The sequence below is a fragment of the Puma concolor genome, chromosome A2, assembly GCF_028749965.1.
Source record: "Puma concolor isolate L17-30 chromosome A2, mPumCon1.1.hap2, whole genome shotgun sequence".
Lineage (NCBI taxonomy): Eukaryota > Metazoa > Chordata > Mammalia > Carnivora > Felidae > Puma > Puma concolor.
The window spans coordinates 36563467-36577867 of NC_141668.1; positions in this window are offsets into that span (position 1 = coordinate 36563467).

A 14401-nucleotide genomic window follows, 5' to 3' on the forward strand; every position below is an offset into this window, starting at 1 on the left:
ATTATTTTTCTTGAAAACATAGCACATTTTCCTGGTTTTTTGTATGTCAAGTAATCACAGATTGTATCCTGGATATTGAGTGTTATATTGCAAAGACTCTGCATTCCTTTATATTCCTTTGAATATAGGGAATTTGATTTGATTCCCTATATTCCTTTGAGTATAGGGAAATTGATTTGATTTTTCAAACTGAAAACTCTACCTCAACTATATTATCTCAAATCTCAGTTCCGCTTTCCAGTTTTTAAGTATAATTCAGATACTTAGAATTTATACACAGAATCTAGGCTTCCTCTTCTCTAGTTCTTTAATTATCATGGTTACTTGTCATTTTGTTTTACAGGGCCATCTTGAGGTGTTCTTTGATTCCTTACACCAGAAGATCATGGTTTTCTACCGGAACTTCAACTTCCTGCCTTTGGTCCACAGCTTGCAGAAACTAAAAGTCAAATCATGCCATTTCCTTCCTTCATTCAAGTTTTTACTTCCCTCCAAAATATCTCAACTTTTGTCCATTGTCTTTATCCATAGTCTTCAGTTTTTTATTGTTTGTTTTGCTTTTTGCTTTTGTTTTGGTAGTATTTTCTCCAAAATTGATCATGGTAATATGTGAAAGGACTAGTCCTTTAGAAGCTTATCCCCCCTTATAGGAAGCAGACGCACCAAACCTATACTTTGATCAATAGATCACAGGTGCAAAATACTAAGCATTTCATTGTGTTCAACTGTAAGCTGTATCATCCAATCTTCATCATTCTCCATTTTTATAGACCAGCTAATGTTCTGTAACAAAACACTACTCATCACTTTGCTGTGAAGTATCAATGGACTCAAAGGCTTGTTAAATTTGTCGTATATATTTAATGCGTATTCAGACTTGTACCATAATATGTCTCTTTGTGTTTCTTCAGTATTTTCAGTGAAGGAGTATTTAAAAAACCATGTATTCTGCCTTTTGGACCTTTACTATATCTTGAATCCATAACATGTGTCTATTATTCTTCATATATATTCAGAGCATATCTTAGAATAGTTCCTTTGGAACCATTATCCAATGTATGCTGTGAACGCATATGAACAGCGGAATACATTTGCATAATATGAGTTCATATTGAATGCATAGAAAAATCTTTACAAAAATATAGCTATAATATTCAAAAGCTATTTACTTAAACACATTACTTACTATTCTACCATTTATTAAATGTTATTTTTAAATTGTATAGTAGAAATCAATAGAAAACCCAGGTTTTCTGGGGGTTATATGTTCAAAGAAAAAAGTTTTTTTTTTTAAACTAGATCCTTTCTGCTGGTATCCTCAAGAGAATACATCAATAAAGGGGAAAGAATTGGCAGCTTTATTTGTAATGAACTTATTTTCATTGTGCTCATCACATAGCTGTTATTCTTAAAGGTTCTCTAACAGACGTCAAAGTTTGGATAAACTTCTAAAGTCCCCCAATTCTGCAAGTTGTAAATTAAATTACATTTATAGCCATTTAACAAAATATATAGTATCACAGGTAGCTAGTTTTTCATCAACTACAAGAGCCCAAAAATTACCTAATCTCATATTGTGAATCCAACATGTCCTTTACTTTCTTGATGAATCTTTGAAGGTCAGTTGGCCACCAAGTAAAAAGAGGCAGAAGATCTGTCAATTGTGTGATTTTAAATACCTTAAGATAGTGTTACACGGCCATAAAATGAATGACTTCATGTAGTCGAGAAATGCCAAGGGCTCTTTAGAGAAGTATTTTATGTCCCATTAGTACAATGAAATCAAATTTCACAATAGCACAAAACAAAAGAGACAGACCTCTGCATTCAGGCAGTGTGTTAGCATGAGCATGAAATCTACGACATCTAGTTGGGAGACTCCAATTATGTACAGTGTACCAAAGTTACTTCATAATCTACGTAATGTTGTTTTAGCCAGTAGTCACTATTGTTATTAATAGGTACTTATGTGATTAATACAAAAATTAAACATTTGCTACTAGGCATTTAATACTGTCTTAACTAAAAAATAAACTGTCACAACATTCAAAAGAAAGCACTCTTAAACCCCAAATTTTCCATTCATAAAGTAGCCTTTTCTTAAACATGACCATATTACTATTAACATTATTAAAAGTATAAAAAATATCTGTAGAAATGAGTATTGAAAAGCGGGACAGAAACAAACAATGGTGCCTACTCTCTCTACTTTTATCCACCATAATATTAGAAGTCCTAACCACAGCAATTAGATGAGAAAAAGAAATAAAGGTCATCCAAATTGGAAAGAAGTAAAACTGTCACTATTTGCAGATGACATCATTTTATATGTAGAAAAGTCTAAAGACTCAAAAACCTGTTAGAGTTCATCAATGGATTCAGTAAAGTTGCAGGATACAAAATTCCTAAGTAAGAAATCAGTTGTTTCTATACACTAATAACTAAGTAGAAGAAAACTTAAGGTAACAATCCCATTTACAATTACATGAAGAAAAAAACCTAAGAAGGGATTTCACTAAGGAGATGAAAGAACTATGAACTGCCAAGTGGAAGACACTGATGAAACAAACTGAAGAGGATCCAAATAAATAGAAAGATATTTCATGCTCATTAATTGGAAGCATGAATATTGTTAAAATGTCCATATTATCTGGGACACCTGGGTGGCTCAGTCGGTTGAGCCTCTGACTTCAGCTCAGGTCATGGTGTTGCAGTTGGGGAGTTGGAGCTCCATATCAGGCTCGCTGTTGTGAGGCTCTCAGTACACAGCCGGCTTCCTATCCTTTGTCCCCCTCCCTCTGCCCTTCATCTGCCTGGGCTCTCTCAAAAATATATTTTTTAACGTTTATTTATTTTTGAGACAGAGAGAGACAGAGCATGAACGGGGGAGGGTCAGAGAGAGGGAGACACAGAATCTGAAACAGGCTCCAGGCTCTGAGCTGTCAGCACACAGCCCAATGCGGGTCTCGAACCCATGAACTGTGAGATCATGACCTGAGCCGAAGTCGGACGCTTAACCGACCGAGCCACCCAGGCACCCCAAAAATAATTACTAAAAAAAGTCCATATGACCTAATGTGGTCTACACATTCAGTAAAATCCCTAACAAAATGCCAATGGCATATTTCATTAAACAACGACATTCAAACCTAAAATTTGTATGGAACCACAGAAGACCCCAAATAGCCAAAGCAAACTTGAGAAAGAGTAACAAAGCTGGAGGGGTCTTCCTTTCTGATTTCAAACTATACTACACATTCATAGTAATCAGAACAGGATAGTATTAGCATAAAAACAGATACATCAATCAATGAAAAAGTATAAAGAACCCAGAAATAAATCCAGTCATGTATGGTCAATTAATTTATGACAAAGGAGCCAAGAGTATAGGACAAGAAAAAGATAGACTCTTTAATAAGTGGTGCTGGAAAAACCAGACAGCCACATGCAAAATAATTGTTATTTTATATTAATATTATTTATATCAGACACAGAATTAACACTAGTGGATTAAAGACTTCAAGGTAAAGCCTGAAATCAAAAAAAGCTCATAGGAAAAAGAAAAAAACATACAGGGTAAGTTCCTTGACATAGGTGTTGGTGATGATTTTTTGGGTTTGACACAGGAAGCAAAGGCAACAAGAGCAAAGATAAACAAGTGAGATCACATCAATCTAAAATGCTTTGTAAAGCAAAGGAAGCCACCAACAAGAACAAACAAACAAAAAGATCAACAAACAAAAGATCAAAACAAACAGAAAAGATCAACATACCAAATGGGAGAAAATATTTGCAAACCATTTATGTGATAAGGGGTTAATATCCAAAATACATAAAGAACTCCTACAACTCAATAGCCAAAAAAAAAAAAAAAAAAAACTGATTAAAAAAATGGGCAGAGGTTCTGAATTGGTATTTTTCTGAAGAAGACATGTACAGATAGCCAACAGATTCATGAAAACATATTCAACATCACTACTCACCAGAGAAATGCAAATCAAAATCACAGTATAACTTCACACCTATTAGAATAGCTATTACCAAAAAGATAAGAAATAACAAGTATTGGTAAGGTTGTGTAGAAAAGGAAATCCCTATGCACTATTGATAGGAATGTAAACTGGCTCAGCCACTATAAAAAAAAGAGTTTGGCAATTCTTCAAAAAATTAAAAATAGAACCACCATATGATCAGCAGTTCCACCTTTGGGTATTTTTCCAAAGAAAATAAAAACATTAACTTGAAAATAAATTTGCACCCTCCTATCCATTGCAGCATTATTTACAAAAGCCAAGATGTAGTAACAATGTAAATGTCCATTAATGGATAAATGGATAAAGAAAATATGGTATAGATATACAAAGAAATATTTTTCAGCCATAAAAAAATGACAGAAATCCTGCCATTTGTATCAATATGAATGGACAGTTAGGGAATTATGCTAAGTGAAATAAATCAGACAGAAAAAGACAAATACTATATAATCTGAAATGTAGAGTCTATAAATCAAAACAAAAACCCAACTCAAACATACAGAAAGCAGATTGGTGGTAGCCAGAGGTGGTGGGTGGGGGGAGTGGGTAAAATGGGTAAAGGGGGTCAAAAGGTAAAAACTTCCAATTATAAAAATAAATGGGATGTAATATACAACATGTTGATTGTAGTTAATGCTGTATTGCTTATTTTAAAGTTGCTAAGAGAGGAGATGGTAAAAGTTCTCATCATAAGAAAAACTATATGGTGACAGATGTTAACCAGACTTACTGTGGTGATTTCACAGTACATAAAAAATACTGAGTCATCATGTTATACATCTGAAACTAATATAATGTTATAGGTCAATTATATTTCAATAAAAATATGAACACATAGAGAAATGTGTTCATAATACATATTTTAAAGAAAATAGTATTTATTATTTTTACATGTATTTTATTTATTTAAATTCATTAGTTAACATACTGTGGAGTATCGTTTTTAGAAGTAGAACCCAGTGATTCATCACTAACATATAAAAACCCAGTACTCGTCCAAACAAGTGCCTCCTTAATGCCCATCATCCATTTAGTCCATTCCCCCCCCACCCACCCAACACCCCTCCAGCAACCCTCAGTTTGTTCTCTGTATTTAAAAGTCTCCTGTGGAAAACAGTATGGATTATTATGGATCCACTGGGTTATTCTTCTTTTATCCTAAATAGTTTATTCTGTTTTCTTTAAGCTAGTTGATTCCACTGGACTAGATTTAAAATTCTCTGTTCAAGTAAAATCTTCCCCAACATCATGTGTAAAAGTAGCTTGGTTTACATTTTATTGGTTCCTGTCAACTTCCTCAGTTTTTGGCATAATCCTTGACATGTAGTTCCAAGGAGTTGGAGGGTTTAAACAATCAGTCTGGAAAACAGTACAAGAGCCATTCAGCTCTTTCCTACAGCTGAGGGTATTTCTTTTATCTTGCAAGGTGCCTGGTTTGTGTATAGACTCTGAATATTCACTAATGAATGAAATTAATACCTTGAAGTACCATTCTCCTCTAGTGTCATGTAGACTAAGCCTTATATATCCAATTTTGAAAGAATTGTTGGGTCAATAGAAACCTATGTGGTATATGAAATTGAATAGGAAAATATATTTTTCAGAAACAGTATAAAACAAAGATCCCCATATTAGGTAAAAGTCATGGACAGCATGATGGGAAATGTTGTTTGAAGTTCCATCTTTACCTATCAAGTTTTTCATCAGAACCTGTGTCAGTGGTACCTCATCTGTAAAACTACCTGCCCAGAATCAGTCAGCTTGTAAGTTGTTTTCAGCAGCAAAATTCATAGACTAGTAAAATCTAAAATGTTATGGAGTCTTTAGTTGATGAAAAAGTAGATACCCTCAGTCATTCTTTTGAGCCATTATATACTTTTGAGGAATAAATATTCTCTGACATTCTCACCTTAGTTAGGTACTATGGACTGTCACATACTCCACTGCTTCTTCTGAATTTCCATGATTTTGCTTGTCATCCTAATATTTAAGATATAGTTCAATTTCCTATTTTAAATAGAAAGGAAAAGATGAAATAAATGATAAAAGTAGAAATGAAAAATGGGGAAAATTTTTTAATTCTTACAAAAATAGGTTTCTATTCTATATAGAAAATGGTAAAATTCTGAAAAACTAGATATAGACAAATTATCTTTTAAAGTAGAAACTCACCAGGCAAAAATTGAGATAGAGGTGACATTATACAACATGAGAGTTCCCGGAGAGTAGGAACCATGTGTTCTTATATTTCTTTCATTTAAAAAATTTTCCTAGAATTTATCTCAGTATTGGGCAAATGTGCTCAGTTAGTACATGTTGATCAAAAACAATGAAAAGAAAAAAAAAAAAGATGAAATTTGGACAGGATATAATTTCAATGTCTGTTCATCATATAACGTTTAGTTCACAAAGCATCAAGGCATGGGAAGTGGCCCAAGTCAAAGTAGACTCCATGCTCTCCCACGTTAGAGAGCCATCTGGAACACAGAGTATATCCCCTACTAGCTAAACTATTGAAAAATAAATGATATCATGTAGTTTACGTAACTCCCTCTCTTTCCCGTCCCCACTTCCTCTCCCCCACTGAATAGCCAGAGGGGAGTGGGAAAGGTAGAAGAATTCAGAATAAAGTAGTTCCATGGTCGTCTAATATTAAGTCAACTGGCAAAAAGTATACTGGACAACAAGGACGGGGACATTTTAAGAAACGACAAAGTCAACAATTCTTATTACTAGAGTAAACCCACATGAATAAAAAGCAAAGAGAAACACAGTAATACACAGCCCATCAGTTGTTAATTCCCCACTAAAAAAAAAAAAGTAGTAATTCAAAGCTAAGTGGTTGGACCAAACTAACAGGTTGTGATTTAGTCTATTTCTTAACCATCTGGAATTTCAACCCTGATTCCTCAAGCTCCTTAGTGTGTGTGTTCTTCCAGCTGCTTTGTGAATCAACAGTCTTCCTTTTTATCCTCCCCACTTCCACCATCTTACAAACACTACTACTCCATACTTAGCCTGCTGCAACAGCTTCTCTTCTAGTCTTCCTGGACTTGCTTTTCTCTGTTCTAATCCACTATAAACACCAAATGTGGATTAAATCTTCCTGAAACCTTGAATTACTATGAGTCTCTTTTCTGAAATTTTCCGTGTAACTACTTCATTTAAGTTCAAAACCCTCAATCTATCATTCAAGTCTCTGACCTCACTCTCCTTGTCTACCATTATCTTGCTCTTCTCTACCCCAGAAGGGTGCTCACCATCCCTCTGGCATTCCATGCTCTTTCCTCAGTGGTACTCAGGGTTGTGCTGTACCTCCAGATAGATTTTTTTTTCTACTCTCCACGTTCCCAAACTCTGACTACACTACTATTATCACTGATCACAGAACTTCCAATTTTCTTAATCAGAATACTGACAAAGAAGCTGTGTGTGAACATTGAGAAGACCATCAATGGCCATTGAGTTCAGAAAATGCTTTCCAGGGGCGCCTGGGTGGCGCAGTCGGTTAAGCATCCGACTTCAGCCAGGTCACGATCTCGCGGTCTGTGAGTTCGAGCCCCGCGTCGGGCTCTGGGCTGATGGCTCAGAGCCTGGAGCCTGTTTCCGATTCTGTGTCTCCCTCTCTCTCTGCCCCTCCCCTGTTCATGCTCTGTCTCTCTCTGTCCCAAAAATAAATAAATGTTGAAAAAAAAAAATTAAAAAAAAAAAAAAAAAAAAAAGAAAATGCTTTCCAAAAAAATTGAGACTGGAAATAAGTAGCAGAAGATGGCAGAATTTGAACAAGGAGGAATAGTTGCAACTCCTTCTCTTATACAGAGAGGCAGCTTGGGGAGATGGTAAAACCAGAGGGATCTTAATTCAGAATGTCTTGGTTCAAATTCTGTTCTCTGCAACTTACTCTCTGAATCATGGGCCACTCACTTGATAGGAATCTGGCTCAATTTTCTTCTCACAGGGTGATGACAAGGATTCGTCACACTTAGTAAATGTAAGCTATGCCCAAACTATTAATAACACAGCAAAACCGTACTGGTGATAGGATACTTCAGGATTATCTTGAATAGATGAATTCAGGATATGAAGTGAACAAAAAAATGGATCATAAAGAATAAACATCCTGGGAGGTGAAAAGAGGATCCAAGTAATGCACTCATCAGGAGACTCGAATATCGTGGTCCTTTCCACTAGACTCTTTCTTGACAACTTCATTAACTCCCATCAGCATGCCACAGAGCCAAGCACATTGTAATGACAATTAATATAATGGTAACAATGGCTTACTAATTAATCAAACCTGGGCATGGGAAGCTGGGTGGCTCAGTTTGTTGAACATCCAACTCTTGATTTCAGCTCAGGTCATGATCCCAGGGTCGTGGGATTGAGCCTGGTATCAGGCTTTGTGCTGAGTTTGGAAACTGCATGGGAGTCTCCCTCTCCCTGCCCCTCTTTTTAAAAAATTTTTTTTTTAGATGGGTAAAAATTTTTCTAAACTTTTTCTGTATAAATTCATAATCCCCACAAAAATCTTAATATTTATTTTCCCTACTTTCAAGGTAGGGAAACAGAATGCTCAGAAATTTGTTATTTGCTTATGCATACAGGCTAAACATTTGTAGAATTTGGTTAATTGGATGGCTCCCATATTTCAACCTCTAGCAGAAATCTCTGCTGTAAACTGCAGTTTCTAATTTTCAACTTCTGGATGGATATTTTTCAAACTTAAAATTGAAAATGTCCATACCTAATGTAGCTTTCACCCTCATTTTTTTAAGGGGTTAACAGAAAATGGTCTCTCCTTCTCTACTACCATAATTTTCTTTGGCACTTGCGACATTATGCCTTCAGCTGCCCTGTATTGGGTGACACAGACCAATGTGGAGTCAGCCACCTGGAGACAAGTGAATGCAGTCTTTTTCCCCCCATGGTGGGCCACTGTGGAGCAGACACTGGGGTAAAGAATACTTGTAGCAGAACATAGGCTGGCTTCTCAGAGTTCTGTTTTGCTGGGTTATATTAAAAGGGATTTTCTGGGGCGCCTGGGTGGCGCAGTCGGTTAAGCATCCGACTTCAGCCAGGTCACGATCTCGCGGTCCGTGAGTTCGAGCCCCGCGTCGGGCTCTGGGCTGATGGCTCGGAGCCTGGAGCCTGTTTCCGATTCTGTGTCTCCCTCTCTCTCTGCCCCTCCCCCGTTCATGCTCTGTCTCTCTCTGTCCCAAATATAAATAAACGTTGAAAAAAAAAAATTTAAAAAAGGGATTTTCTGTCTGCTTCTATTGTATGAAGGAACTGAAGTAGTGACCAATGTAGATAGTGCAAAGGACTCAAGTCCTTGGATTCAGCAGAATCCTGAAATGAAACTGTATGAAGAGTATCATAATGTAGATATATTGCAAAGCTTTCTATTTCAAAAGATCTGAAGGTTTTCCCAGATGTTTCTGGGTTAGGTATATGTATTTGAGGTTTCGGATATGTAAAAAACTAGTTCTTCCTCTAATTACACTTCTTAGATAACTTCATTACTAACAATGCCAGGTCCATATTTAAGTCTCAGGGGTGCTGGGAAACAGTGAAATGGGATTCATAAAAATTTTTTTCTGGATGAGAGAAAGAGAATGGATCAACAGAGGAGAGGCGCAGAGAGGCAGAGACGGTGGGGGGGCTGGTGGGGGGAGGGGAGGAGAGGGGGGGAGGGGGGAGGGGGGAGAGAGAGAATGAATCTCAAGCATGTTCTACTCTCAGCCCAGAGCCTGCCACCAGGCTTGATCCCATGACCTGAGCCAAATTCAAGAGTCAGACGCTCAACCAACTGAGCAACCCAGGGGCCCCCATAACAATTTTCTATTAAGATAGAATACCTCAGTAAAAGTTAGCCATATCATGGATGTTGCATGTGTCTATTTCTTCTATAGCATCTAAGCTTTTTATTAGGGGTAAATAACTCACACCTATGCTCTTATGTGACTAATACAAAGTGATGGCACTGATGTGTAAAGCTACAAACTAAAAATGTTTCTGCATAGATACACTAGTTGAAAAATGTGCATTAAGAGAAATTATTTAGGGACAGAATATAGAGTTTAAAATAACAGAATGTTTGAGAAAGCCTAAATGAGAGACAGGGGGTAAGAAGAAGATGAGAAACCAAAGCAGTAGTTGGTGGGGGGGGGGGAATCAGTCATGTCCAAGGACAATTAGGAGCAATGAAATGTTTCCTTACACCCTCCCCTTCTTCTCTCCGCTGAATCCTTTGGGGATTGACAGATTCCCTCCCCAACTCTGTATGGTTCTGTTGGGACTTCCAATCACTATACACTGCCTGTGGTCACAGGGATGGATGGGACCCAAGCTGTGAGTATCTATATTCTTTGCCAAACAGAGAGCATCCCCTTCTACTAAGAGAAAAAGCCCAATACACAGAAAGAAGCCGATGGCAGAGATGGGGAGATGACAAAATTTGTTAGTTTATGGATTCCTTTGAAACTAAGAATACACATTTGCCTGTTCTTCCTAGTTCTATGAGCCAATGAATTCTCTTTTTGCTAAAGCAAGTATGAGTTGGGGTTTTGTCACCTGTAACAAACATCATGGTTAATATAATAAACAATGACCACAGGTGTTACATATGTTACTATGAAGTCAAGGCAATTACAAAAAGATGAAGTCAAGAGATTGAAAAGAGAAAAACAATCTTTCGCCTTTTAATCTTTATCAGTGATCTCTGAAAGTGTAACTTCATTTTACTACTGAGGATAAAATCTGGTTTTCAAGTGATTTATTAAACCTCTAGAACTGGAGTAATTTTTGCAAACTTTTCCTTCATCTTTACCATTCCCCTCTCCACCACACATACACTCCACCATTTCTAGATCAGTTTTGTTCACAAAAATAAGTTCCCAGTACTATAACCCATCTAAATTAATGTTAATAAATAAAGCTATGAGCTATATAAGAAATTTAACTTTTGTTCAGTCTAATTATTCAGTTCAAGGACTAGGAAAGTAGTTCTGCCTTACAAACCCATTTTTCTTTTAGAAGGTACTTAACAGAAAGCTTATATATGGCAAATACACATTCTTTGAACCCAAAGCATCACTGGAAATTATCCTGATAGAACAAATATTAGTGAATTAATGTAGAGTATCAAATAGCTTCAGTTGATATTTGTTAGAATAGTACCCTAAATATAATAGACAATTCATCTCCATGTAAGCTTCAACAACATGGAAACTAGAAATCTTATAGGAGAAACAAAAATACATTCAAGAACATTTAGAGAAACTATTTTTCTCAGCAGGGACTGTCACGGTGAAGGAAGAGCTGACCCAAAAGTAGGCTAATGTGCAAATTTAATAAATCCTTCACATACAATACTTTCTAGCTTGGATCTAAATCTAGATTCGTAGGCATGTTATGTTTGTGTTTTCCAAGTGAGAATTAATCCCACCCTTCCCTTTTATTTCAATGACTGATGACCTTCTTGAGCCATCCCCTTGGAATATTACAGTTTGGTGTATGTTTATTTTCTGGCCCTTAGCACCCGGGTTATGTACTTTTAGCAGAGAAAACTCCATCTGAGAGCCAGGGAGTATGCTTCTTTCTCTTTGTTACAATTGTTACATTAAGAAATTACAAAGTTTGATTGAATTTTTTTTAACACATTGCAGCAAGTACTTGTTAAAGGAGGAGGTTCCTGGGTACTAAGAGCATCTATTTAAAGACATACAATGTCTGAATTTCAAATGCCTAATTTTCTATTAGAACAACACCTAGTTAGATTGGACATGACTCACCCAAATAAATTTAGAGGAAAGAGTAGAAGACAACAACCAGAAACATTCTCCAACATTTATTCTTGGCAATCCTTCTTGTTTTTATTAGATCTGTGATCATCTAAGGACCACTTTTCTTTTTTTAACCTTGCCCGGAAATATTTCATTTTTAAATAGCTTAAGATACAAAGTGGTAGCATTGTACCCCTAGAAGACCTGAACCAGGTCATGAAAGGCTGACTCGGCTATGGAATTAGAGAAGCAGGATCTGTTATGCACTTTGAAATTTAAAAAAAATTGATGATTTAAAAATGTCATGTGCTATTTTATTAAAGATATATACACTACAGATAAAGTAAACTTTGTCAACCAGTATATCAAGAGCTAAGTATTCTCAAAGTGAGGTCCTCTCAGTACCTTCGTAATAGAGTGAAATATGGTAAAATAATGAAAAATGTATTAGCTTAGAAAATAAAACATTGTACATATAGGCCTATCCACAAAATGTAAAACTAGGCTAAATCAAACAAATGATTAGTGCCAAAGAATTTTACCTTATCAGAATTGGATAAAGCTATTTTGTGCTAACTTTGAAAGGTCTCCAAGGCAAATTGTTGAAGGAAAGATGTAGAAAAACATACATATATGGAAATTTAAGTGCAAAGAAAACAATGGATAAAATACTCCCAGATTCTTACCCATGTGTCTGTGGTTCTATCAAATGAAGTGATTAGACACAGGAATTGGTGATAGAAAGTTGACCCTGTACAGTTTTTTTTTTTTTTTTGCATTATATTCAATCATTCACATTGAAATTTTAAACAATTTTTAAAAGTACTTGAGCATGCGTGCAAGCACACGCACACAAGTGAGGGAGGGGCAGAGAGAGAAGGAGACAGAATCTGAAGCAGACTCCAGGCTGTGAACTGTCAGCACAGAGCCTGATGGGGGCTTGAACCCATGAAGTGTGAGATCATGACCTGACATGAAGTTGGACACTTAATCAACTGAGCCATCCAGGCGCCCACTGAAATTTTATTTTCTTATGATTTTGGTAATTATGATAATTTTTAACCAATATCAGACTTTAGCCACATAATTATCTTATTTACCTATAAATACATACCTCATGGCAACTTTTATAAAAGATTCCAATACTTTATAAAGTTTAGTTCCTCCAAGGAATATGCAGATGAGTAAATAGTCTTTAAAAATCTTATTACAGGCTACATCTCCTTCATATTTTGTACTTCCCCAAGGGCCTGGTATAGTGTTCTATTTACCAGTCAAGATTGTTGATTGACTAGCAAAAATTAGGGGGAAAAAAGCCTGCTGTGTTCTTAAAAAAAAATGTGAGGAGGCTTTTAAAATGAAAACAAAAAAAAATTACAGATTTTAAAACTTAATTTTTAAGATGAAAAACTCCCGATGGGGATTAAGGAGGGTACTTGTGATGAGCACAGGGTGATATCAAGTGATGAATCACTAAATTCTACACCTGACACTAACATTACACTCTAGGTTAACTAATTGGAATATAAATAAAAACTTTACAAAAGTAGAAACAAAAACACAGTAACAAAAAGATCATCAACCGCCAAAGAAGAGTGGAAACAGAAGCCGCAGTGGCAGCTCCTACATTTATTCATCCACTTAACAAGTAATGACTGAGCGCTTACTCTGGACTGAGCATGGTTGAAGGCACTACAGATTCAATGATGAACAAGTCTAAGTTTCTGCTGTCATGGACCATGCACACGGAGATCAAACACCAAAATAGTACTGAAGATCCAAGAAGCCAAGAAAAAGGGCAACAGGATGGCATGATGGGTTACTAGCTTGGCAGAGGCTGGATCAGACCCGTGCTGGGCCTGGCTGTGAAGTGAGGTAGAGTTCCAAAGTACTCAACTGTGGCATAATGAGAACTTCAGGGGAACTGTGAACGCCAATGGCCTCCTCATTGAGGCCAGCATATAAAAGGCAGACATTGCTGGCCCTGTGGTCCTCTGACTCAACTCATCCCTCACTCTGTTCAAGTGACCACTGAAATGCAGGTCTTTGTGAGAGCAAGGTAGGCAACAAGGATACACATAGTCACTACCATGGTTCCCTGCTCTTCTAGAAGATCTGCCCTGCTGGTTTGCTGGGTCAGTGATAGAAATTAAGGAGAAAGAAACCTTAAGCCAAATCCCTGTTGTTATTCTTAGCCGTCTCTGAATTTAGATCATTTGTGATCTCACAATTCATCAAGATAGACACATTTTTCATTATCTGATTTTCATTTGAAATTCTTTTCATGAGACTTTGAATAGAAGGTATTAGGCAAGGTCAAAATCAAGAGATGTCCAGGATACAACAGTTTTGTTTTTTTGTTTTTTTTTTTTAGTCCTGATATATTTTTTAAATGGAGTGGAAAAGCATGATTACAAAAATTTTGATTTATTTAAAAGAGTTATATGTAACAAATGAATCCTTTTAGCACATAAATAGATCTTATGTGTATTTTGAAATACAAATATCAGAAGTCTCAGTTTGATCACTTCATTCACGTTGACCTTCACCTTTCAAATTAGGCACCCCAAAGTGTCTGGTTCA